The 24,397-nt window shown below is 39.8% G+C and overlaps 1 long non-coding RNA gene across 1 annotated transcript in view; it reads left to right on the forward strand.

Annotated features, from left to right (window-relative positions):
- Positions 1 to 2,091: 2,091 nt before the first annotated feature.
- LOC147365606 (uncharacterized) overlaps positions 2,092 to 24,397 on the forward strand; it is a 64,109-nt gene continuing 41,803 nt past the window's right edge. The window contains exon 1 of the long non-coding RNA XR_015132290.1: positions 2,092 to 2,263. This is a non-coding gene — a long non-coding RNA (uncharacterized LOC147365606). The remainder of the gene's footprint in view (positions 2,264 to 24,397) is intronic.

Genomic DNA, 24,397 nt, shown 5'->3' on the forward strand with positions numbered 1-24,397 from the left:
TGGTTATTCTCAACAGGAACAATTAGACTTTAGCAATGTTGAAGCATATCCTACTTTTATTAGTTAAGAGTCAAAGGGTAAGAGTTTATGGATTCCAAAAGGGGCAGACCAGAGATTGGGAAGAACTGGCAGTGCTTTTGGCCAGGGTATTTGAAGAGTCTCTATAAATTTTTCCAATTGAGTCAATGATACCATTAGTGTGGTTGATTAGCCCTGAAGATTAAGGGTGGTGAACATAGTAAAAGTGTTGTAAAACTTGCCAAATAGCATATACCTGGTGAAGCATTTGACTGGTGAAATGAGTTCCCTGGCCATTACAAAATTTGAAGGGAGTTCTCCAAGAAAGGATGATCCTTTCTACAAGGATTTTGGCCACAGAAGTAACAGTAGAAACTGGAAATAGAACTGCCATATGACACAGCAATCCCACTGCTGGGCATACAAACCAAGGAAACCAGAATTGAAAGAGACATGTATACCCCAGTGCTCATTGCAGCACAGTTTACAATAGCCAGGACATGGAAGCAACCTAGATGTCCATCAGCGGACGAATGGATAAGAAGGCTGTGGTACATATGCACAATGGAATATTACTCAGCCATTAAAAAGAATGCATATGAATCAGTTCTAATGAGGTGGATGAAACTGGAGCCTATTATCCAGAGTGAAGTAAGTCAGAAAGAAAAATACCAGTACAGTATACTAATGCACATATATGGAATTTAGAAAGATGGTAATGATGACCCTATATGGGAGATAGCGAAAGAGACACAGATGTAAAGAATAGTCTTTTGCACTCTGTGGGAGAAGGTGAGGGTGGGATGATTTGAGAGAATAGCATGGAAACATGTATATTATCATATGTGAAACAGATCACCAGTCCAGGTTTGATGCATGAGACAGGGTGCTCAGGGCTGGTGCACTGGGATGACCCTGAGGGTTGCAATGGGGAGGGAGGTGAGAGGGGGGTTTCAGGATGGGGAACACATGTACACCCATGACTGATTCATGTCAATGTATGGCAAAAACCACTACAGTATTTTAAAGTAATTAGCCTCTAATTAAAATAAGTAAATTAATTAAAAAAAGAAGTAACAGTAGATTATGTACAAAGGAAGGCTTCAGTATGGTGAGAAAGAAACAAATAAGACATTTATATCCATGACGAGGAAGCTGAATAAAATTCTCTTCTAAAAGGATTGGTTTGTTGGGTAATCTAAAGTTATTATGTGTGTATGGTAATTAATAATGAGAATAATGAGGATTTTAGAGCCTGGCAGGACTAGATTATTTGGCTAAATCAGAGTTATCTTTATTGAACCAAGAATTATTAGATTTCCAATACTGCTTCCCCTTTTCTGGGGCTGATTCTTGGGTATCACTAATCAATTTTTCCATATTTTATCTGGGGGACTACTCTTTAGGACCATGATGAAATTTGGTTGTTGGTTCATTTGAAAGCAGCATTCTTTGCAGGAATATCAGTAAGGTGGTTCCTTTATCCTCCAGGAACTCCAGTTTGGAGGCTCAGGAACCTTGATAATGGCCAAGTCAGCGGGCAAGAATATTCTTGGACAAAAGGGCCCTTTCAATTTTGTCCTGCTGATGTGAAGAAGCCTTACTGTTTCCATAGCATCCCAAAGTCATCAGCTGCTTCAAAGGCATACCTATTGTCAGTATAGATATTTTCATTTTTGCCCTTGGCCAACATATAGGCCTGAGCAATTCAACCCATTGGGCCAAGTTAGCCAAGTGTGAAGGTGCTGCTTCAATAACTTCAGAAGGAGTTGCAATAGCATATCCAAAATATTTACCATTTTCACCTTTTAACTCGGCCATTGCTAAACTGTGAAAAGTTGGCATTATCCAAACGAATTTTCTGTAAATGATAATGGGGGGTGGGGCAGGAGGGTGGAAGGTGGTCAGGTGATCTGTCAAGTGATTCATGAGGGATATTATCCACAGTGGAGGGATGAAGTGTCTCAGTGTTACAATGAGAAAATTATATGAGGAGCTGTTAGTAAGAGGATTTCACAGGAGGTGAGATGATTGGCTGAATGATATTGAGTGATGATAATTCAGGAGGGCTGTTCTGCAGGAGGTACAAAGATGGTTAGAAGGGATCCTATGACTAGCTCTTCAGTGACTGACTAAAAAAGTGGCGACTGAAATGACTCTGAGGGAAGAGGAGTATCCTCATACCACAGAGTCTAGCTGTTGGGTATATTACACTCTGGTTTGATGGTGGTCTCCATGTTTTTGGGTGAGTACCCCAAAGGCTTTCCTTACTTTTCAAATACAAAGGAGAAAGGGAAGTTAATCGCTGAGATATTCAAAGGCAGGAATATTTATCAAACTTTTCCTTAGGACTTTAAAGGCTAAGTTATTCTGGTTCTTGAATTTTTAGTAAGTTCAGAACATTGTGAGGCCTATTTAGATCTAAATGAAAACTTGTTCTGAGGTCAGGTGCCCCAAGTATCAAACCTGAGTTTGAGCAAACTGAATTTCTTTGGAGTCTTTATACTTTTAAATGTTTTAACAGGTGGTTAAAAATATTGTTTATGGCCCAGATGTTCTATAGAAATTTCCATCTATAGTCATTGGGTTTTCTCACAGACAAAATAAAAGTATTGCAGGGACTAGTGTGGGGGATAAACTGATGCAGTGCCTTATCTATTACATGCTTGATGTCTTGCAGCTGCTCCAATATGGATGAATGGTTGGTATCCTCAAAATTAATTCTAGTGTGGTCGGAGAAAGGGCAACTAAAATACGTTGAAAGTGAAGTGAAAGTGAAAGTGAAGTTGATCAGTCATGTCTGACTCTGCGACCCCATGGACTATAGCCTATCAGCCTCCTTGAGGGGTCATTTAATTCACCAGGTTGGCTGTTTGTGTTGCTGCTATCAAGTTCTAGATTTTTTTTCTCTTTCAGGTGAAAGAAATTTCAGCATGATGTTCCTTAAATTTAAAAATGAATAAAGGAGCTAAAAAAAGGATGACTATCTCTTAGAGAACATAAACAAAAGGGAATAGGTTTATAGGTAGAAAGTTGTTGTGACTTATTAGAGAACTTCCACAATTTGTACAATTTTAGTACTTCAAGGTAGGAGCTGTCTAATAACAATGGGGTTGAGCACAGAGAGTGTAGCTATGGTGTTGATAAGGACAGAAGTAGATTCATTTCCAATCTGGAAAGTTGTTTCTCCAAACTAGTTAAGAGGAAGGATAGGAAAAGTTTCTGTTGTTCCTTGAAAGTGAAGTCACTCAGTCCTGTCCGACTCTTTGCGACCCCATGGACTGTAATCAGGCTCCTCCGTCCATGGGATTTTCCAGGCAAGAGTGCTGGAATGGATTGCCATTTCCTTCTCCAGGGTATCTTCCTGACCCAGAAATCGAACCCGGGTCTCCCACATTGCAGGCAGATGCTTTACCATCTGAGCCACCAGGGAAGCCCAATTAGGAGTTAGGAAGTTAGGATGTTAGGAAGTAATTAGGAGTTAGGAAGGCATCAGAAAGGCTAGTCAGAGGGCAGAGGGTACCTGGAGTGCTTAAATTTATAATAATCTGTCTTCCAATATCCTGGCTTTTCACAGTAATGACAATGACATGGGTTGGGGAGAGCTTTGCTTTTTCATTGGAAGGACTAATGCTCCAATACTTTGGCCACCTGATGTGAACAGCCAACTCATTAGAAAAGACACTGATGCTGGGAAAGATTGAAGGCAAAGAGAAGAGGGTGGTAGAGGAGGAGATGGTTGGATGGCATCACCATGGACATGAACTTGGAAAAACCTCAGGAGATGTTGAAGGACAGGAAGGCCTGTCGTGCTGCAGTCCATGGGGTCACAGAGAGTTGGATATGACTTAGCGACTGAACAACAAAAGGTGCAAGTGAGCTGATTTGCTAAATTAAAGCTAGAGTGGACACGGTTTCCTATTTCATTTTAGTCCTTTTATCTAGAATGATCCCAGTTCTGCCCATTACTGAACAAACAACTGAAGGCTACCTGACTGAATTCACCATTAATAGGAAGGTCAGATTTTGCCTTAAAAACAATTTGGAGCAGGTATAATAATCATTTATGGGCTCACTGTGTTTCTCACTTCTCGCATATTCACTGAATATTAGCTTCACTTTTATACCAGTGGATAGGTTTTGGGAAAGCCCTGGGGATGGCTGGTGAAGTCACTTAGCCATTGCTGAGCCCAATCATGTAACAAGGCAGGATATTGGTCTCATTTACAGTTCTATTTTTAAATTGATTTTTATTGGAGTATAGTTGCTTTACAATGTTTTTAGTTTCTTCTATACAATAAAGTGAATCAGCTATACAGTGCAAGAGAGTTTTCAGGGTTTTCCAGGATTATCCCAATCAGTTGTTTTCAATCATTATAGAATTTGGCTTACACCAGTGAGCATTTGTGGAGAAGGCAATGCAACCCCACTCCAGTACTCTTGCCCGGAAAATCCCATGGATGGAGGAGCCTGGTGGGTTGCAAATCCATGGGGTCGCTAGGAGTCGGACATGACTGAGCAACTTCATTTTCACATTTCACTTTCATGCATTGGAGAAGGAAATGGCAACCCACTCCAGTGTTCTTGCCTGGAGAATCCCAGGGATGGGGGAGCCTGGTGGGCTGCCATCTATGGGGTCACACAGAGTCGGACATGACTGAAGAGACTTAGCAGCAGTAGCAGTGAGCATTTGAACTAGTTAATATAAATCTGAGAAACCTGGTATGTAAGTATCAATGACTATATTAAATTCCTTGGCAAAAATATGGGGATCCTCAGCTACTTAGGTGAAGGCAATGGCAACCCACTCCAGTACTCTTGCCTGGAAAATCCCATGGATGGAGGAGCCTGGTGGGCTGCAGTCCACGGGGTAGCTAAGAGTCAGACACGACTGAGCGACTTCACTTTCACTTTTCACTTTCATGCATTGGAGACGGAAATGGCAACCCACTCCAGTGTTCTTGCCTGCAGAATCCCAGGGACGGGGGAGCCTGGTGGGCTGCCGTCTATGGGGTTGTGCAGAGTCGGACACGACTGAAGCGACTTAGCAGCAGCAGCAGCAGCAGCTACTTAGGAATATCTGTAAGGACAGCTTTAGTTGGGAGATATTGAAAATTAGGGGTTTAGCATTAGGGTCTTCAGAGGATTTAGACGCATTAGGATATGCCTGACTTTAAATGAGTAGATTTTAGTGAGTTTGGGGGAGAAGGTTGTGTGGAGAGGCTAAGAGAAAAAGACGCCTATGGAGAGAGGAAGTGGTGGGTGCACCGGAAGTGGAGATGGAGATGAGGACAGGGAAGAGAAGAAAGCGGCCCCAGGTTCTTTCAATTTGCCTCAGTTACTTTCAGTTCAGTTGCTCAGTCAGGTCTGACTCTTTGTGACCCCATGGATTGCAGCACTCCAGGCTTCCCTGTCCATCAACAACTCCTGGAACTTGCTCAAACTCATGTCCATTGCGTCAGTAATGCCATAAAACCATCTCATCCTCTGTCATCTCCTTCTCTTCCCGCAGTCAATCTTTCCCAGCATCAGGGTCTTTTCCAATGAGTCAGTTCTTCACATAAGGTAGCCAAAATATTGGAGTTTCAGCTTCATCAGTTCTTCCAATGAACACTCAGGACTGATCTCCTTTAGGATTGACTGGTTGGATCTCCTTGCAGTCCAACAGACTCTCAAAGTCTTCTCCAACACCACAGTTCAAAACCATTAATTCTTCGGCACTCAGCTTTTTTTATGGTCCAGCTCTCACATCAATACATGACTACTGGAAAAACCACAGGTTTGACTAGATGGACCTTTGTTGGTAAAGTAATGTCTCTGCTTTTTAATATGCTGTCTGGGTTGGTCATAGCTTTTCTTCCAAGGAGCAAGTGTCTTTTAATTTCATGGCTGCAGTCACCATCTGAAGTGATTTTTGGAGCCCCCCAAAATAAAGTCTGTCACTGTTTCCATTGTTTCCCCATCTATTTGCCATGAAGTGATGGGACCAGACACCATGATCTTAGTTTTCTGAGTGTTCGGTTTTGAGCCAGCTTTTTAACTCTCTTGTTTCACTTTCACCAAGAGACTCTTTAGTGCTTCTTCACTTTCTTCCATAGGGGTGGTATCATCTGCATATCTGAGGTTATTGATATTTCTCCCAGCAGTCTTGATTCCAGCTTGTGCTTCATCCAGCCCAGCAATTTGCATGTTGTACTCTGCATATGTTAAATAAGCAGGCTGACAATAGACAGCCTTGATGTACTCGTTTCCCGATTTGGAACCAGTCTGTTGTTCCATGTCCAGTTCTAACTGTTGCTTCTTGACCTGCATCCACATTTTTCAGGAGGCAGGTAAGTGATCTGGTATCCCCATCTCTTGGATAATTTTCCACAATTTGTTGTGATCTACACAGTCAAAGGCTTTGGCATATTCAATAAAGCAGAAATAGATGATTTTCTGGAACTCTCTTACTTTTTAGATGATACAACAGATGCTGGCAGTCTGATCAAGTTCATGGTTTATGTACTGTTGAAGTCTGGCTTGGAGAATTTTGAGAATTACTTTGCTAGCATGTGAGAGGAGTGCCATTTGTGATAGTTTAAACATTCGTTGGCATTGCCTTTCTTTGGGATTGGAATGAAAACTGACCTTTTTCAGTTCTGTGGCCACTGCTGAGTTTTCCAGATTTGCTGGCATATTGAGTGCAACACTTTCACAGCATCATTTTTTAGAAGTTGAAATAGCTCAACTGGAATTCCATCACCTCCCCTAGCTTTGTTTGTAGTGATGCTTCCTAAGGCCCGCTGACTTTGTATTCCAGGGTGTCTGGGTCTAGGTGAGTGATCACACCGTCATAACCCCCACTTGCTGCAACTAGAGAAAACCCATGCGAAGCAACAAAGGCCCAGTGAAGCTTAAAATAAATTAATACATAAATAAAAGTTTTAAAATAACTACTCATTAGAGAAATGCAAATAAAAATTATCGTGGGATATCACTTCATACTTGTTGAAATGGTTATGAAAAGAGATAACAAGTGATGATGTGGAGCAAGAGAATGCTTGTGGGAACATAAATTACTTCAGCCACGAAAGAAAATAGTTGATTGTTGTTATTCAGTTGCTAAGTCATGTCCTACTCTGTAGCATGCCATGCTTCCTTGTCCTTCACTGTCTCCCAAAGAAAATAGGTCAATTCCTCAAAAATTAAAAATAAATTATGATACAAATCAGCCATACAACTTCTTGGTATACATCCAAAAGTTATGAAATCACTTTTGAAAGATACCTGCACTCCCATGTTTATTGCAGTCTTATTCACAATCACCAAAATATGAAAGTGAAAGTGAAAATGTTAGTCCTTTCCGACTCTTTGCAACCCCATGAACTGAAGCCCACCCGGCTCCTCTGTCCATGCAATTCCCCAGGCAAGAATACTGGAGTGGGTTACGATTTCCTTCTCCAGGGGATCTTACCCACCCAGGGTTTGAACTCAGGTCTCAACCAAAATATGGGAACAGCCTGTGTCCATCCATGGATGAACAGATAAAAGATATATGTAAATATTATTCAGCCACAAAATTAAGGAAAGTTTATGACCTGTGATACATGAATAGATCCTGAAGGCATTATGCTAAGTGAAATAACAAAATTATATGTGGAATCTCAAAAAGCTGAACTCATAGAAACAAAGAGGAGAATGGTGGTTGCTTGGTGCTGAAGGATGGTGGGTAGGGAGATAATTGGTCCAAAAATACAAACTCCTAGTTATAATAAAAGTTCTGAGTATCTAACAAATAACTTGATGACTTTAGTTAACAATACTGTATTGTATACTCTAAAATTGCTAGGTGATTAGGTGTAATAAAAAATAAACATGGGTTAACTAAATCTATTGGGGGAGACTTTTCATAACACACACATTTATCAGGTCATTAGATTGTACACCTTAACATTAGCAATGTTATATATCAGTTATATCACAGTAAAGGTGGAAAAAACATTGTCATCTTTTTCCAGACTTCTGCATATGTAAGAAAAAGTCCATTTGTCAGTTTCTCAAACTTTAGTGTGACTATGAACCACTTGGGCATCTTGCTAAAGAGATGATTTAGATTCAGTTGTTCTAGGATAGGATCTCAGACTCTGCATTTCTAGGAAGTATTAAGGTGATCCTGATACTGTTGTTTTATGGACCATTCTTTGTTCATAAGAAATAATGTCATTTTAATCAGAAGCAATAATACATAGTTAAAACATCCTTTGCATTTCCCTACTTCCTAATGGTGAGAGCAACTAGGTCATGGCAGTAAAAATTTCTGGCAAAGAATAACACTTAATAAGTTTTAAGGAATTTAAGAATAGAATTTAGAGTTTAATGTATTTTGCTAAGGCAGCATACAACTGTGTGCCGGTAAATGTGTAACAATGGGCTCTTCAGAGGGGGAAAAAAAAAAAAGAAAGTCCTGAATTTTGAAAAATCAGCTCTGAAGGGAAATGAAAGCCATGTCAATCCCTTTCATGTAAATAATCCCATGGCTTATCACAAGCTATTAATGACATCGTTGAGTGTAGAGCTGGAAACTGTGAACCCCTATGGTCTTGTACCAACCAGCCCCACCATACCACTGGCTCTATAAACCATACTTTACTACATTATACACCAAATAAAGATCTTATGTAGAAACTATTATATTTCTCTCATTATAAAATGATGTATACTTAAGTGGGCCTAGTTGCTCAGTTGTGTCTGACTCTTTGTGACTCTATGACTGTAGCCCACCAGGCTCCTCTGACCATGGGAATTCTGCAGGCAAGAATACTGGATTGGGTTGCCATGTCTTCCTCCAGGGGATCTTCCAACCCAGGGATTGAATCCAAGTCTTCTGCATTGCATGCAGATTCTTTACTATCTGAGCCACCAGGGAAGGCCATACTTATGTGAGTAATAATCAAATATAAAGAAGAAAGTAAAATGAGCTCATAAACCTTTCAGATAAGTTGAATTTTTGGTATTACTCTAAGAGTTGTTAATCATAAGCAATAGAAGTTGATACTGGCTTAATTAAGCAGTAGAGGAATCATTGAGTAAATACTGAGTTGCTTAGAGAGTTGTTGGGCTTCTCTGGTAGCTCAGCTAGTAAAGAAACTGGCTGCAATGTGAGACACCTGGGTTTGATCCCTGGGTTGGGAAGATCCCCTGGAGAAGGGTATGACAACCCACTCCAGAATTTTTGCCTGAAGAATTCCATGGCCAGAGAAGCCTGGTGGGCTGCAGTCCATGGGGTCACAGAGTTGGACATGACTGAGTGACTAATCACGTAGAGAGTTTTTGGGAGTCCTGGAGAGTCAGATTTGCTAAGCAGCCAGGGCAAATGGCTCAAACCTGGGACTAGTTGTTCTGAAGGAACTCTTCCTACTGTGCCAGGTAGAATACTCTGTCTCTAATCTCTTGGGTCAGTAGCTCTTAAGTCAAAGTCTGTGACAGTTGCACAAGCCGGTTTACATGTCTATGGCTTAACTGTGAAGGAGTGTGTGGAAAACAGTATTGGCTCCTGGAATTTGGATGCCACTCTTCGTTCCCACCAGGACATAAAAGGCAGAAAATTCTCCAAATGTTGGAACGATATTGAGTAGTCAGAAAGAATAACACATGTTCATCATTATATTAAAATTGGGATCATATAAAATTTATAGTCATATATTTTGATTTTTAAATTATTTCACCTTGTATCATGAGTCTTTTCTCTTCATTAAGTGTTCCTTAAGAGGATGCTTTCAATGATTGCATAATATTCCACTGTACACCCCTTCCCCACTGCACAAATCCCATTTTTTCCTGAAAATACCAATCTCTTAAAATCTCTTAAAATTTTTAAAACTTTTAATTTTGAGAACTTACCAAAAAGTTAGAACTTGACATGAAACAACAGACTGGTTCCAAATCGGGAAAGGAGTACATCAAGGCTGTACATTGTTACCTTGCTTATTTAACTTATATGCAGAGTACATCATGAGAAATGCCAGACTGGATTAATCACAAGCTGGAATCAAGATTGCCGGGAGAAATATCAATAACCTCAGATATGCAGATGACACCACCCTTACAGTAGAAAGTGAATAAGAACTAAAGAGCCTCTTGATGAAAGTGAAAGAGGGGAACAAAAAAAAATGGCTTAAAACATTCAGAAAACTAAAATCATGGCATCCAATCCCATCACTTCATGGTAAATAGATGGGGAAACAATGGAAACAGTGACAGACTTTGTATTTTTGGGCTCCAAAATCACTGCAGATGGTCACTGCAGCCATGAAATTAAAAGATGCTTACTCCTTGGAAGAAAAGCTATGACCAACCTAGACAGCATATTAAAAAGCAGAGACATTACTTTGCTAAGAAAGGTCTATCTAGTCAAAGCTATTGTTTTCCAGTAATCATGTACAGATGTGAGAGTTGGCCCATAAAGAAAGCTGAGCACAGAAGAATTGATGCTTTTGAACTGTGGTGTTGGAGAAGACTCTTGAGAGTCCCTTGGACTGCAAGGAGATCAAATCAGTCAATCCTAAAGGAAATCAGTCCTGGGTGTTCATTGAAAGGATTGATGCTGAAGCTGAAACTCCAATACTTTGGCCACCTGATGTGAAGAATTGACTCATTGGAAAAGACCCTGATGCTGGGAAAGATTGAAGATGAGAGGAGAAGGGGCTGCCAGAGGATGAGATGGTTGGATGGCATCACTGACTCCATGGACATGAGTTTGAGAAAACTCCAGGAGTTGGTGATGGACAGGGAAGCCTTGTGTCCTGCAATTTATGGCGTTGCAAAGAGTTGGACACAACTGAGTGACTGAACTGACTGACCATAAAGTTGCCTTCCTACAATTTTTCAAACCTGGGACTCAGCTTTGTTGGTTACTTAGTCTTAGTCCCATGGTTTGTAGCTTTTAAAATGTCAACCATCTTAAGACTGGCATATAAAGTAGTTCAGTTTCCAAGAAGGAAGTAAATTTGTAGCATCAAGCACACAAATGATGCTATAATGTCACTCTACTGGTGTGTATTCGCTGGTCCATGGCAAAGTTCTGCCAAACTCTAGATTTCTTCACCTATTATCGAGTAGTTTCTTCTCAGTGCTCTCATTCTTTCAGGCTCTTATTACTGAATAGCTTAGTAAGAAACCTTTTATTTTTATCTGTAATATTTCTAAAAACTATGGCCTTAGAAATTCTTGCATTTTAATTTTAAATTCATGTGTAGTGTGAGTAGTAGCCACATATATCTAGAGAAGTATAAGATCAGCATAACATGTGGCTAATGGCTGCTAACCAAAGTAGTCTTGTCAGAAACTTAAGTGCTTGCTCACCAGTGTATCCTGGAATATTTTCCTTCTCTATTTTCACTTGTTTATGTAGACTTATTAAAAAACTTTCTCATGCAGAAAGCTAATATTCTGTCTTTTCTAAAATTCCATCATATAGCTGTGCTGACTTGCTGTTAAACTCCTTCAGTTGCTTACACAAAATGGCTATGAAATTAAAAGTGTCAGTGACTTAGTCGTATCTGATTATTTGGACTGTAGCATGCCAGGCTCCTCTGTCTGTGGAATTCTCTAAGCAAGAATACATTTCTCTAGGCAAGTCACCATTTCCTTCTCCAGGGAATCTTCCCGACCCAGGGATCAAACTTGTGTCTCCCACATTGCAGGCAGATTCTTTACTGTCTGAGCCACCAGGGAAGCCTGCAAAATGACTATATTATGATTGGAATTATTGTTAGAAGAAGAAAAACATCAGTTACTCTGTGACTTTTGGCAAAGTTCAACAAGTATGCTTAATGTATGTCAAGAAGCTGAATTTATATGAATAAATGTCTAATTTATTCTTTCATACTCTCCTTTAGTCTAACTTCAACAAAACTTCATTATTTTTAATTTATATATATATATATATTTTTTTATTTTAATTGGGGAAAATGTGTGTTTTGTTATCAGTGTTCATTTAGTTCCCTATTCTAAGCTTTCATTCTCGCTTAGTGGACACTTGGCTCCTCTCACATCCACATCCAATGGTATCAGATTCTCCCCTGAAGTTTCCATATATCCTAATTTTTTCCACTTTAAAGGTCAGGATTAAGTGTTAGGTCCTCCAAAGAACTTTATGAACTATTGCAGCTGAGGGATTGCTGCCTTCTCTGTACCGTTCATACATTCCTTGTAGCAGTGTACACCTAATATGATGGAATATACTGGAACATAGCTTACTTCTTTAATGTATTTTAAATCCCATGTGGGGGATAAAGTTTATCTATGAGCTTTCCCATAACATCTAGTACAATTTCAATAATCCTTTGTGAATTGAATTGATAGATTGTTTTCTCAGCCTGTGTTTAGCTGAGTTTCCTTGTGTTCTGAACTCTTTCCACAGGTAACACTCAACTATTTCTGATTCAATCATTGAGGTCCTGCTATGTTACAGAAATTACCTTAATAAAATAATTCATGATAAAGTGTTAATAGCCATAAATTATTCCTGTCTTAAAAAGGCATTTTAATTTTAACTCAATCTTAATTTTTTTTTTTTTTTAAATCACATGCTCCCCATCCTGAACCCTCCTCCCTCCCAACCTCCCAATACCATCCCCCTGGGCCTTCCCAGCACACCAGCCCCAAGCATCCAGCATCGTGCACTGAACCTGGACTGGCATCTCGTTTCATACATGACATTTCACATGTTTCAATGACATTCTCCCAAATCTTCCCACCCTCTCCCACAGAGTCCATAAGACTGTTCTATACATCAGTGTCTCTTTTGCTGTCTCGTACACAGGGTTATCGTTACCATCTTTCTAAATTCCATATACATGCGTTAGTATACTGTATTTATGTTTTTCCTTCTGGCTTACTTCACTCTGTATAATAGTCTCCAGTTTCATCCACCTCATTAGAACTGATTCAAATGTATTCTTTTTAATGGCTGAGTAATACTCCATTGTGTATATGTACCACAGCTTTCTTATCCATTCATCTGCTGATGGACATCTAGGTTGCTTCCATGTCCTGGCTATTATAAACAGTGCTGCGATGAACATTGGGGTACACGTGTCTCTTTCCCTTCTGGTTTCCTCAGTGTGTATGCCCAGCAGTGGGATTGCTGGATCATAAGGCAGTTCTATTTCCAGTTTTTTAAGGAATCTCCACACTGTTCTCCATAGTGGCTGTACTAATTTGCATTCCCACCAACAGTGTAAGAGGGTTCCCTTTTCTCCACACCCTCTCCAGCATTTATTATTTGTAGACTTTTGGATCGCAGCCATTCTGACTGGTGTGAAATGGTACCTCATAGTGGTTTTGATTTGCATTTCTCTGATAAAGAGTGATGTTGAACATCTTTTCAAGTGTTTGTTAGCCATCTGTATGTCTTCTTTGGAGAAATGTCTATTTAGATCTTTGGCCCATTTTTTGATTGGGTCATTTATTTTTCTGGAGTTGAGCTGTAGGAGTTGCTTGTATATTTTTGAGATTAGTTGTTTGTCGGTTGCTTCATTTGCTATTATTTTCTCCCATTCTGAAGGCTGTCTTTTCACCTTGCTAATAGTTTCCTTTGATGTGCAGAAGCTTTTAAGTTTAATTAGGTCCCATTTGTTTATTTTTGCTTTTATTTCCAATATTCTGGGAGGTGGGTCATAGAGGATCCTGCTGTGATGTATGTCAGAGAGTGTTTTGCCTATGTTCTCCTCTAGGAGTTTTATAGTTTCTGGTCTTATGTTGAGATCTTTAATCCATTTTGAGTTTATTTTTGTATATGGTGTTAGAAAGTGTTCTAGTTTCATTCTTTTACAAGTGGTTGACCAGATTTCCCAGCACCACTTGTTAAAGAGATTGTCTTTAATCCACTGTATATTCTTGCCTCCTTTGTCAAAGATAAGGTGTCCATATGTGCGTGGATTTATCTCTGGGCTTTCTATTTTGTTCCATTGATCTATATTTCTGTCTTTGTGCCAGTACCATACTGTCTTGATAACTGTGGCTTTGTAGTAGAGCCTGAAGTCAGGTAGGTTGATTCCTCCAGTTCCATTTTTCTTTCTCAAGATCGCTTTGGCTATTCGAGGTTTTTTGTATTTCCATACAAATTGTGAAATTATTTGTTCTAGCTCTGTGAAGAATACTGTTGGTAGCTTGATAGGGATTGCATTGAATCTATAAATTGCTTTGGGTAGTATACTCATTTTCACTATATTGATTCTTCCAATCCATGAACATGGTATATTTCTCCATCTATTAGTGTCCTCTTTGATTTCTTTCACCAGTGTTTTATAGTTTTCTATATATAGGTCTTTAGTTTCTTTAGGTAGATATATTCCTAAGTATTTTATTCTCTTCGTTGCAATGGTGAATGGAATTGTTTCCTTAATTTCTCTTTCTGTTTTCTCATTATTAGTGTATAGGAATGCAAGGGATTTCTGTGTGTTGATTTTATATCCTGCAACTTTACTATAATCATTGATTAGTTCTAGTAATTTTCTGGTGGAGTCTTTAGGGTTTTCTATGTAGAGGATCATGTCATCTGCAAATAGTGAGAGTTTTACTTCTTCTTTTCCAATTTGGATTCCTTTTATTTCTTTTTCTGCTCTGATTGCTGTGGCCAAAACTTCCAAAACTATGTTGAATAGTAATGGTGAAAGTGGGCACCCTTGTTTTGTTCCTGACTTTAGAGGAAATGCTTTCAATTTTTCACCATTGAGGATAATGTTTGCTGTGGGTTTGTCATATATAGCTTTTATTATGTTGAGGTATGTTCCTTCTATTCCTGCTTTCTGGAGAGTTTTTATCATAAATGGGTGTTGAATTTTGTCAAAGGCTTTCTCTGCATCTATTGAGATAATCATATGGTTTTTGTTTTTCAATTTGTTAATGTGGTGTATTACATTGATTGATTTGCAGATATTGAAGAATCCTTGCATCCCTGGGATAAAGCCCACTTGGTCATGGTGTATGATCTTTTTAATGTGTTGTTGGATTCTGATTGCTAGAATTTTGTTTAGGATTTTTGCATCTATGTTCATCAGTGATATTGGCCTATAGTTTTCTTTTTTTGTGGCATCTTTGTCAGGTTTTGGTATTAGGGTGATGGTGGCCTCATAGAATGAGTTTGGAAGTTTACCTTCCTCTGCAATTTTCTGGAAGAGTTTGAGCAGGATAGGTGTTAGCTCTTCTCTAAATTTTTGGTAGAATTCAGCTGTGAAGCCGTCTGGACCTGGGCTTTTGTTTGCTGGAAGATTTTTGATTACAGTTTCAATTTCCATGCTTGTGATGGGTCTGTTAAGGTTTTCTATTTCTTCCTGGTCGAGTTTTGGAAAGTTGTACTTTTCTAAGAATTTGTCCATTTCTTCCACATTGTCCATTTTATTGGCATATAATTGTTGATAATAGTCTCTTATGATCCTTTGTATTTCTATGTTGTCTGTTGTGATCTCTCCACTGTCATTTCTAATTTTATTGATTTGATTTTTCTCCCTTTGTTTCTTGATGAGTCTGGCTAATGGTTTGTCAATTTTATTTATCCTTTCAAAGAACCAGCTTTTGGCTTTGTTGATTTTTGCTATGGTCTCTTGTTTCTTTTGCATTTATTTCTGCTCTAATTTTTAAGATTTCTTTCCTTCTACTAACCCTGGGGTTCTTCATTTCTTCCTTTTCTAGTTGTTTGAGGTGTAGAGTTAGGTTATTTATTTGACTTTTTTCTTGTTTCTTGAGGTGTGCCTGTATTGCTATGAACTTTCCCCTTAGGACTGCTTTTACTGTGTCCCACAGGTTTTGGGTTGTTGTGTTTTCATTTTCATTCGTTTCTATGCAAATTTTGATTTCTTTTTTGATTTCTTCTGTGATTTGTTTGTTATTCAGCAGCGTGTTGTTCAGCCTCCATATGTTGGAATTTTTAATAGTTTTTCTCCTGTAATTGAGATCTAATCTTACTGCATTGTGGTCAGAAAAGATGCTTGGAATGATTTCTATTTTTTTGAATTTACCAAGGCTAGCTTTATGGCCCAGGATGTGATCTATCCTGGAGAAGGTTCCATGTGCGCTTGAGAAAAAGGTGAAATTCATTGTTTTGGGATGAAATGTCCTATAGATATCAATTAGGTCTAACTGGTCTATTGTATCGTTTAAAGTTTGTGTTTCCTTATTAATTTTCTGTTTAGTTGATCTATCCATAGGTGTGAGTGGGGTATTAAAGTCTCCCACTATTATTGTGTTATTGTTAATTTCTCCTTTCATACTTGTTAGCATTTGTCTTACATACTGCGGTGCTCCCGTGTTGGGTGCATATATATTTATAATTGTTATATCTTCTTCTTGGATTGATCCTTTGATCATTATGTAGTGACCTTCTTTGTCTCTTTTCACAGCCTTTGTTTTAAAGTCTATTTTATCTGATATGAGTATTGCTACTCCTGCTTTCTTTTGGTCCCTATTTGCATGGAAAATCTTTTTCCAGCCCTTCACTTTCAGTCTGTATGTGTCCCCTGTTTTGAGGTGGGTCTCCTGTAGACAACATATGTAGGGGTCTTGTTTTTGTATCCATTCAGCCAGTCTTTGTCTTTTGGTTGGGGCATTCAACCCATTTACGTTTAAGGTAATTACTGATAAGTATGATCCCGTTGCCATTTACTTTATTGTTTGGGGTTCGAATTTATACACCATTTTTGTGTTTCCTGTCTAGAGAATATCCTTTAGTATTTGTTGTAGAGCTGGTTTGGTGGTGCAGAATTCTCTCAGCTTTTGCTTATCTGAGAAGCTTTTGATTTCTCCTTCATACTTGAATGAAATCCTTGCTGGGTACAATAATCTGGGCTGTAGGTTATTTTCTTTCATCATTTTAAGTATGTCTTGCCATTCCCTCCTGGCTTGAAGAGTTTCTATTGAAAGATCAGCTGTTATCCTTATGGGAATTCCCTTGTGTGTTATTTGTTGTTTTTCCCTTGCTGCTTTTAATATTTGTTCTTTGTGTTTGATCTTTGTTAATTTGAGTAATATGTGTCTTGGGGTGTTTCGCCTTGGGTTTATCCTGTTTGGGATTCTCTGGGTTTCTTGGACTTGGGTGATTATTTCCTTCCCCAGTTTAGGGAAGTTTTCCACTATTATCTCCTCAAGTATTTTCTCATGGTCTTTCTTTTTGTCTTCTTCTTCTGGAACCCCTATGATTCGAATGTTGTAGCGTTTAATATTGTCCTGGAGGTCTCTGAGATTGTCCTCATTTCTTTTAATTCGTTTTTCTTTTATTCTCTCTGATTCATTTATTTCTACCATTCTATCTTCTAATTCACTAATCCTATCTTCTGCCTCTGTTATTCTACTATTTGTTGCCTCCAGAGTGTTTTTAATTTCATTTATTGCATTATTCATTGTATATTGACTCTTTTTTATTTCTTCTAGGTCCTTGTTAAACCTTTCTTGCATCTTCTCAATCCTTGTCTCCAAGCTATTTATCTGTGATTCCATTTTAATTTCTAGATTTTGGATCAATTTCACTATCATTATTCGGAATTCTTTATCAGATAGATTCCCTATCTCTTCCTCTTTTGTTTGGTTTGGTGGGCATTTATCCTGTTCCTTTATCTGCTGGCTATTCCTCTGTCTCTTCATCTTGTTTAAATTGCTGAGTATGGGGTGTCCTTTCTGTATTCTGGCAGTTTGTGGAGTTCTCTTTATTGTGGCTATTCCTCACTGTGTGTGGGTTTGTACAGGTGGCTTGTCAAGGTTTCCTGGTTAGGGAAGCTTGTGTCAGTGTTCTGATGGGTGGAACTGTATTTCTTCTCTTTGTTCAGTCGCGCTGTGGGGAGGGAGGGAGGGATGCTGCAAGCAAATAACACTGGCGTGCGCTCGCAGTGCCTCAGCCACACTGGGTCTGCCCCGCTCACTGCGCGTGTAGCCTCCCTGCCCACACTGCTCGGGCTCTAGGTTGTTCCGCCGGGAACAATCCAAGGCTGGCCCTGGGTTGCATGTACCTCCCAGGTCCAAGCCACTCAGGTTCAGGCACTCGGATAGTCCTCAGAGGCGCAGACTCAGTTGGGCCTGAGTATTGTGCTCTTCCCAGGTCCGAGCAGCTCAAGTGATGAGGTGTTTGGTGAGCGCCAATGCTGCGACTTATCGCCTCCCTGCCACTCGGTTATCTGGGCGCAAAACCGGCGCACCTTCTTAGGCAGATGTTAACCGTCCAGACCCCCAAGAAGTTTTAGTTAGCAAAGAAGCCTGCTTACAGTTTTATAGATAATGTCTCTCTGGGGCTGCGATTGCCCCCTTCCGGCTCTGGCTGCCTATCACCGGAGGGGGAAGGTCTGCAGCCGGCTATCTCTGTTCAATTCTTTGTTCCGTGCACGGGCCTGGCGGTCTTAGGTTGGGGCTGGCTTTTCGCGTAGTAGATATCCCACAGTCTGGTTTGTTGGCCCAAATTATTTCGCTCAGATAGTGCTCAGGGTATTCAGGCCAGATTCTTACTCTAAGCGATGCAGCCCGCGCTGCGCCTCCCTGCCCAGCCCCCGCTTGTTAATGGCGCCTGCAGGCGTCTGCGCTGCTTCTCCACTGGGGGAGTTACCGTAGGACTCGCAATCTTCGAGTTTTAATTGTTTATTTATTTTTTCTTCCTGTTACGTTGCCCTCTGTGCTTCCAAAGCTCGGCACAGATTCGGCAGTGAGAAGGTTTCCTGGTGTTTGGCAACTTCTCTCTTTTTAAGACTCCCTTCCCGGGTCAGAACTCCATCCCTCCCTCTTTTGTCCCTTTTTTTGTCTTTTATATTTTTTCCTACCTCCTTTCGAAGAGTTGGATTGCTTTTCTGGGTGCCTGATGTCCTCTGCCGGCATTCAGAAGTTGTTTTGTGGAATTTACTCGACGTTTAAATGCTCTTTTGATGAATTTGTGGGGGAGAAAGTGTTCTCCCTGTCCTACTCCTCCGCCATCTTGGCTCCTCCTCCTAATTTATATATTTTTATTGTTTTATTTAAAGTTGCTCAGTTGTGTCTGACTCATTGCCACCTCATGGAATTCTCCAGGCCAGAATACTGGAGTGGGTAGTCTTTCCCTTCTCCAGGGGATCTTCCCAAACCAGAGATCAAACCCAGGTCTCCCACATTGCAGGAGGATACTTTACCAGCTGAGCCACAAGGGAAGCCCTTGTTTTAATAATGACAATGTTAGCAGAGGTTCCCCAAATACAATAACTTCTATCATCAAGTCAATAAATTCCTCCTTTCCTAATTTTTTGATCTGTACATAACACTTTCATAATATACTTTATGTAAAGTGCTAACATTCATATCAGGAAAATAGCAAATTATTTTGAAAACCTTAAAGAAAACAAAACATTTTGTTCAAATGTGGAAAAGTTCTGAAAACTAGAATATTTTTCTGAGCTTATGGGATAAAACTCACTCATTGAATTAACAGTAATTTCCATTAATTTGAACATTGAATATTTAAAATGCTAAGATATGTTAGCTTAATTCAAGCTAATTTTATTTGGAGAAAAAAATGGTAATCCACTCCAGCATTCTTGCCTGGACAAACCCACGGACAGAGGAGCCTGGAGGGCTACAGTCAATGGGGTCGCAAAAAGTTGGCCATGACTTAGTGACTGAACAACAACACAAGCTAATTTTAAAAGAATAGTCTTTTGGGCTCTGTGGGAGAGGGAGAGGGTGGGATGATTTGGGAGAATGTCATTGAAACATGTATAATATCATATAAGAAACGAATCACCAGTCCAGGTTCAATGAATGATACAAGATGCTTGGGGCTGGTGCACTGGGATGACCCAGAGGGATGGTACGGGGAGAGAGATGGGAGGGGGGTTCAGGATGGGGAACACGTGTACACCCATGGTGGATTCATGTTGAGGTATGGCAAAACCAATACAATATTGTAAAGTAATTAGCCTCCAATTAAAACAAAAAAAATAATAAAGAGCAACTATAGGTGAAAAAACTAGATCTGCAAATGGAATTGTAAGATGGCCAGATAAAGCCTAGATAGTAATCTGTAAAAAGTGTAGTAAGAGCGTTCTAGGGGCATCACAGTGTCACACTGAGCTGTCTGGATACATGTAGTTTTGGACAAAATAAAGCAGACACCAAGGACCCAGTATGACCTACTGCTGAAGGATAAGTGCTACATTTTACTCCATGAGTTTCCTTTTGGTGCCATCAAGGATGGGACAGAACACCTGCCACCAGTTAGGAGGGTGGCGCTGGGAGAGGGGGAAATATGGTCCCCCTTTACTTTGTGTAAAGTTTTTTATTCTGGGCATTGAGGACAAATTGAAATTATAATAAAATAATCATAGTTTACAAAAAAAAAAAAAAGACACTGCAACTGCCTAGTATAGCATAAGCAAAATATACATAAAAGTATTGGCCCAATTCAGTGGCCACAGGACTTAAAAGATCAGTTTTCATTCCAATCCCAAAGAAAGACAACACCAAAGAATGTTCAAATTACCATTAAATTGCACTCATTTCACATGCTAGTAAGATTATGCTCAAAATCCCTCAAGCTAGGCCTCAGCATTACATGAACCAAGAACTGCAAGATGTACAAGCTGGATTTGGAAAAGGCAGAGGAACCAAAGATCAAATTGCCAACATCCACTGGATCATAGACAAAGCAAACAAATTAAAAAAAAAATTTAGTTCTATTTCATTGACTACACTAAAGCATCTGAATGTGTGGATCATGACAAACTGTGGAAAATTCTTCAAGAGATGGAAATACCAGACAACCTTATCTGCCTCTTGAGAAACCTCTATGCAGGACAAAAACAACAGAATGGACATGGAGCAACAGACTGGTTCAAAATCAGGAAAGGAGTCTTTCAAGGCTATATATTGTCACCCTGCTTATTTAACTTACATGCAGAGTGCATGTGGAATGCCAAGCTGGATGAATCACAAGCTGGAATCCAGATTGCCAGGAGAAATATCAACAACCTCAGATATGCAGATAATACCACTCCAATGACAGAAAGAGAAGAGGAATGGACTGTTGAACTCAATGGACATGAGCCTTAGCTAACTCCTGGAGATAGTGAAGGAAGACTGGTGTGCTACAATTCCTGGTGTCACCAAAAGTCGGACACAACTCAGTGACTTAAGAACAAGAAGAATAGGCCCAATTATTTACGTAAGCAAATTCTATTTCCAGAGAGGAGGAAATTTCAGAGAAACTAGTAATAATGGTGAATCAGTTTCTTTTTTCCAAGTTGATTTAAGTTGGAGTATTCAGTACCGTTCAGTGTCTCAGTCATGTCTAACTCTTTGCGACCCCATGGATTGCAGTATGCCAGCTTCCCTGTCCATCTCCAACTCCTGGAGCTCGCTCAAACTTATCTCCATTGAGCTGGGGATGCCATACAACCATCCCATCCTCTGTCTAAAGGACTCTCAAGAATCTTCTCCAATACCATAGTTCAAAAGCATCAATTCTTTGGTGCTCAGCTTTCTTTATAGTCCAACTCTCACAGCCATACACGACTACTGGGAAACCCATAGCTTTGACTAGACAGACCTTTGTCAGCAAAGTAACGTCTCTGCTTTATAATACGCTGTCTAGGTTGGTCATAGCTTTCTTCCAAGGAGCAAGTCTCTTTTAATTGCACAGCTGCAGTCACCATCTGCACTGATTTTGGAGCCTAAGAAAACAAAGTTCATCACCGTTTCCATTGTTTCCCCATCTATTTGCCATGAAGTGTTTGGAGCAGATGCCATGATCTTAGCTTTTTGAATGTTGAATTTTAAGCCAAGTTTTTCACTCTCCTCTTTCACTTTCATCAAGAGGCTCTTTAGTTCCTCTTCACTTTCTGCCATAAGGGTGGTGTCATCTGCATATCTGAGGTTATTGATATTTCTTCCAGCAAACTTGATTCCAGCTTGTGCTTCATCCAGCCCAGCATTTAACATGATGTGCTGTGGATATAAGTTAAATAAGCAGGGTGACAATATAAAGCCTTGAAGTACTCCTTTCCCGATTTGGAACCAGTCTGTTGTTCCATGTCTGGTTCTGACTGTTGCTTCTTGGACTGCATAGAAGTTTCTCAGGAGGCAGATTAGGTGGTCTGGTATTCCTATCTCTTGAAGAATCTTTCAGTTTGTTGTGATCCACACAGTCAAAGGCTTTAGTATCATCAATGAAGCAGATGTAGATGTTTTTCTGGAATTCCCTTGGTTTTCTATGATTCAGCAGATGTTAGCAATTTGATCTCTGGTTCCTCTGCCTTTTTTAAAACAAGCTTGAACATCTGGAAGTTCACGGTTCATGTATTGCTGAAGCCTGGCTTGGAGAATTTTGAGCATAACTTTACTAGCGTGTGAGATGAGTGCATTTGTGTGGTAGTTTGAGCTTTCTTTGGGATTGGAATGAAAACTAACCAAGCCCAAGAGTCAACACTTGGCTTCAAAGCTTCAAAGAACAGGCTGACTCTCTTGTTAGAAAGAGAAGTTGAAACCAGTGTTCATTCAGCATTCCAAAAATCCTAGGGTCTTTAAAAATTATGCTAAATCTACTCTGCCTATGCTCTAGCAGTAGAGCAACAAAGCCTGGATGACAGCACATCTACTTACAACATCGGTTCAGTTCAGTCACTCAGTCGTGTCCGACTCTTTGTGACCCCATGAGTTGCAGCACGCCAGGCCTCCCTGTCCATCACCAACTCCCAGAGTTCACTTAAACTCACGTCCATTGAGTCAGCGATGCCATCCAACCATCTCATCCTCTGTTGTCCCCATCTCCTCCTGCCCTCAATCTTTCCCAGGATCAGGGTCTTTTCAAATGAGTCAGCTCTTTGCATCAGGTGGCCAAGGTATTGGCGTTTCAGCTTCAGCATCAGTCCTTCCAAAGAACACCCAGAACTGATCTCCTTTAGGATGGACTGGTTGGATCTCCTTGGAGTCCAAGGGACTCTCAAGAGTCTTCTCCAACACCACAGTTCAAAAGCTTCAATTCTTCAGTGCTCAGCTTTCTTTATAGTCCAACTCTCACATCCATACATGACCACAGGAAAAACCATAGCCTTGACTATTCGGACCTTTGTTGGCAAAGTAATGTCTCTGTTTTTGAATATGCTGTCTAGGTTGGTCATAACTTTCCTTCCAAGGAGTAAGTGTCTTTTTTTCCTCCATTTCGTTGCACTGATCACTGAGGAATGCTTTCTTATTTCTCCTTGCTATTCTTTGGAATTCTGCATTAAGATGGGTATATCTTTGTTTTTCTTCTTTGTCTTTAAGCTTCTATTCTTTTCTCAGCTATTTGTAAGGCCTCCTCAGACAACCATTTTGCCCTTTTGCATTTCTTTTTCTTGTGGATGGTCTTGATCACTGCCTCTTGTACAATGTCAAAAACCTCTATCCATAGTTCTTCAGGCACTCTGTCTACCAGATCTAACCCCTTGAATCTATTTGTCACTTCCACTGTATAATCATAAGGGATTTGATTTAGGTTATCCCTGAATGGTCTAGTGGTTTCCCCTACTTTCTTCAATTTAAGTCTGAATTTGGCAATAAGGAGTTCATGATCTGAGCCACAGTCAGCTCCTGGTCTTGTTTTTGCTGACTGAATAGAGCTTCTGCATCTTTGGCTGCAAATCAATCTGATTTCGGTGTTGACCATCTGGTGATGTCCATGTGTAGAGTCTTCTCTTATTTTGTTGAAAGAGGGTGTTGGCTATGACCAGTGTGTTCTCTTGGCAAAACTCTGTTAGCCTTTGCCCTGCTTCGTTTTGTATTCCAAGGCCAAACTTGCCTGTTACTCCAGGTATCTCTTGACTTTCTACTTTTGCATTCCAATCTCCTATGAAAAGGATATCTTTTTTTAGTGTTAGTTCTAGAAAATCTTGTAGCTTTTCATAGAACCATTCAACTTCAGCTTCTTCAGCATTAGTGGTTGGGGCATAGACTTGGATTATTGTGATATTGAATGGTTTGCCTTGGAAATGTACAGAGTTCATTCTGTCATTTTGCGACTGCACCTAGGTACTGCATTTTGGACTCTTTTGTTGATTATGTGGGCTACTCCATTTCTTCTAAGCAATTCTTGTCCACAGTAATAGATATAATGATAATCTGAATTAAACTCACCCATTCCAGTCTGAATTAGAGCATAATCGGTTTACAATGTTGTGCCAATCTCTGCTGTACAGCAAAGTGTTATATGCATAGTTATATGCATATATACATTTTTTAGTATTCTTTTCCATTATGGTTTATCACTGGATATTGAAAACAGTTCCCTGTGCTATATACATCAAGTCTTTGTTGTTTATCCATTCTAAAAGTATCAATAGTTACATCTCAAACACAGTGTACAACCCCAAACTCAGTGTATCCCTCTCCTTTCCCCACTTCTGCTGGGGAACCACCA

This window comes from Bos grunniens, chromosome 9, assembly GCF_055505025.1.
Source record: "Bos grunniens cultivar Pamir isolate PY7600 chromosome 9, Bosgru_T2T1.0, whole genome shotgun sequence".
NCBI lineage: Eukaryota > Metazoa > Chordata > Mammalia > Artiodactyla > Bovidae > Bos > Bos grunniens.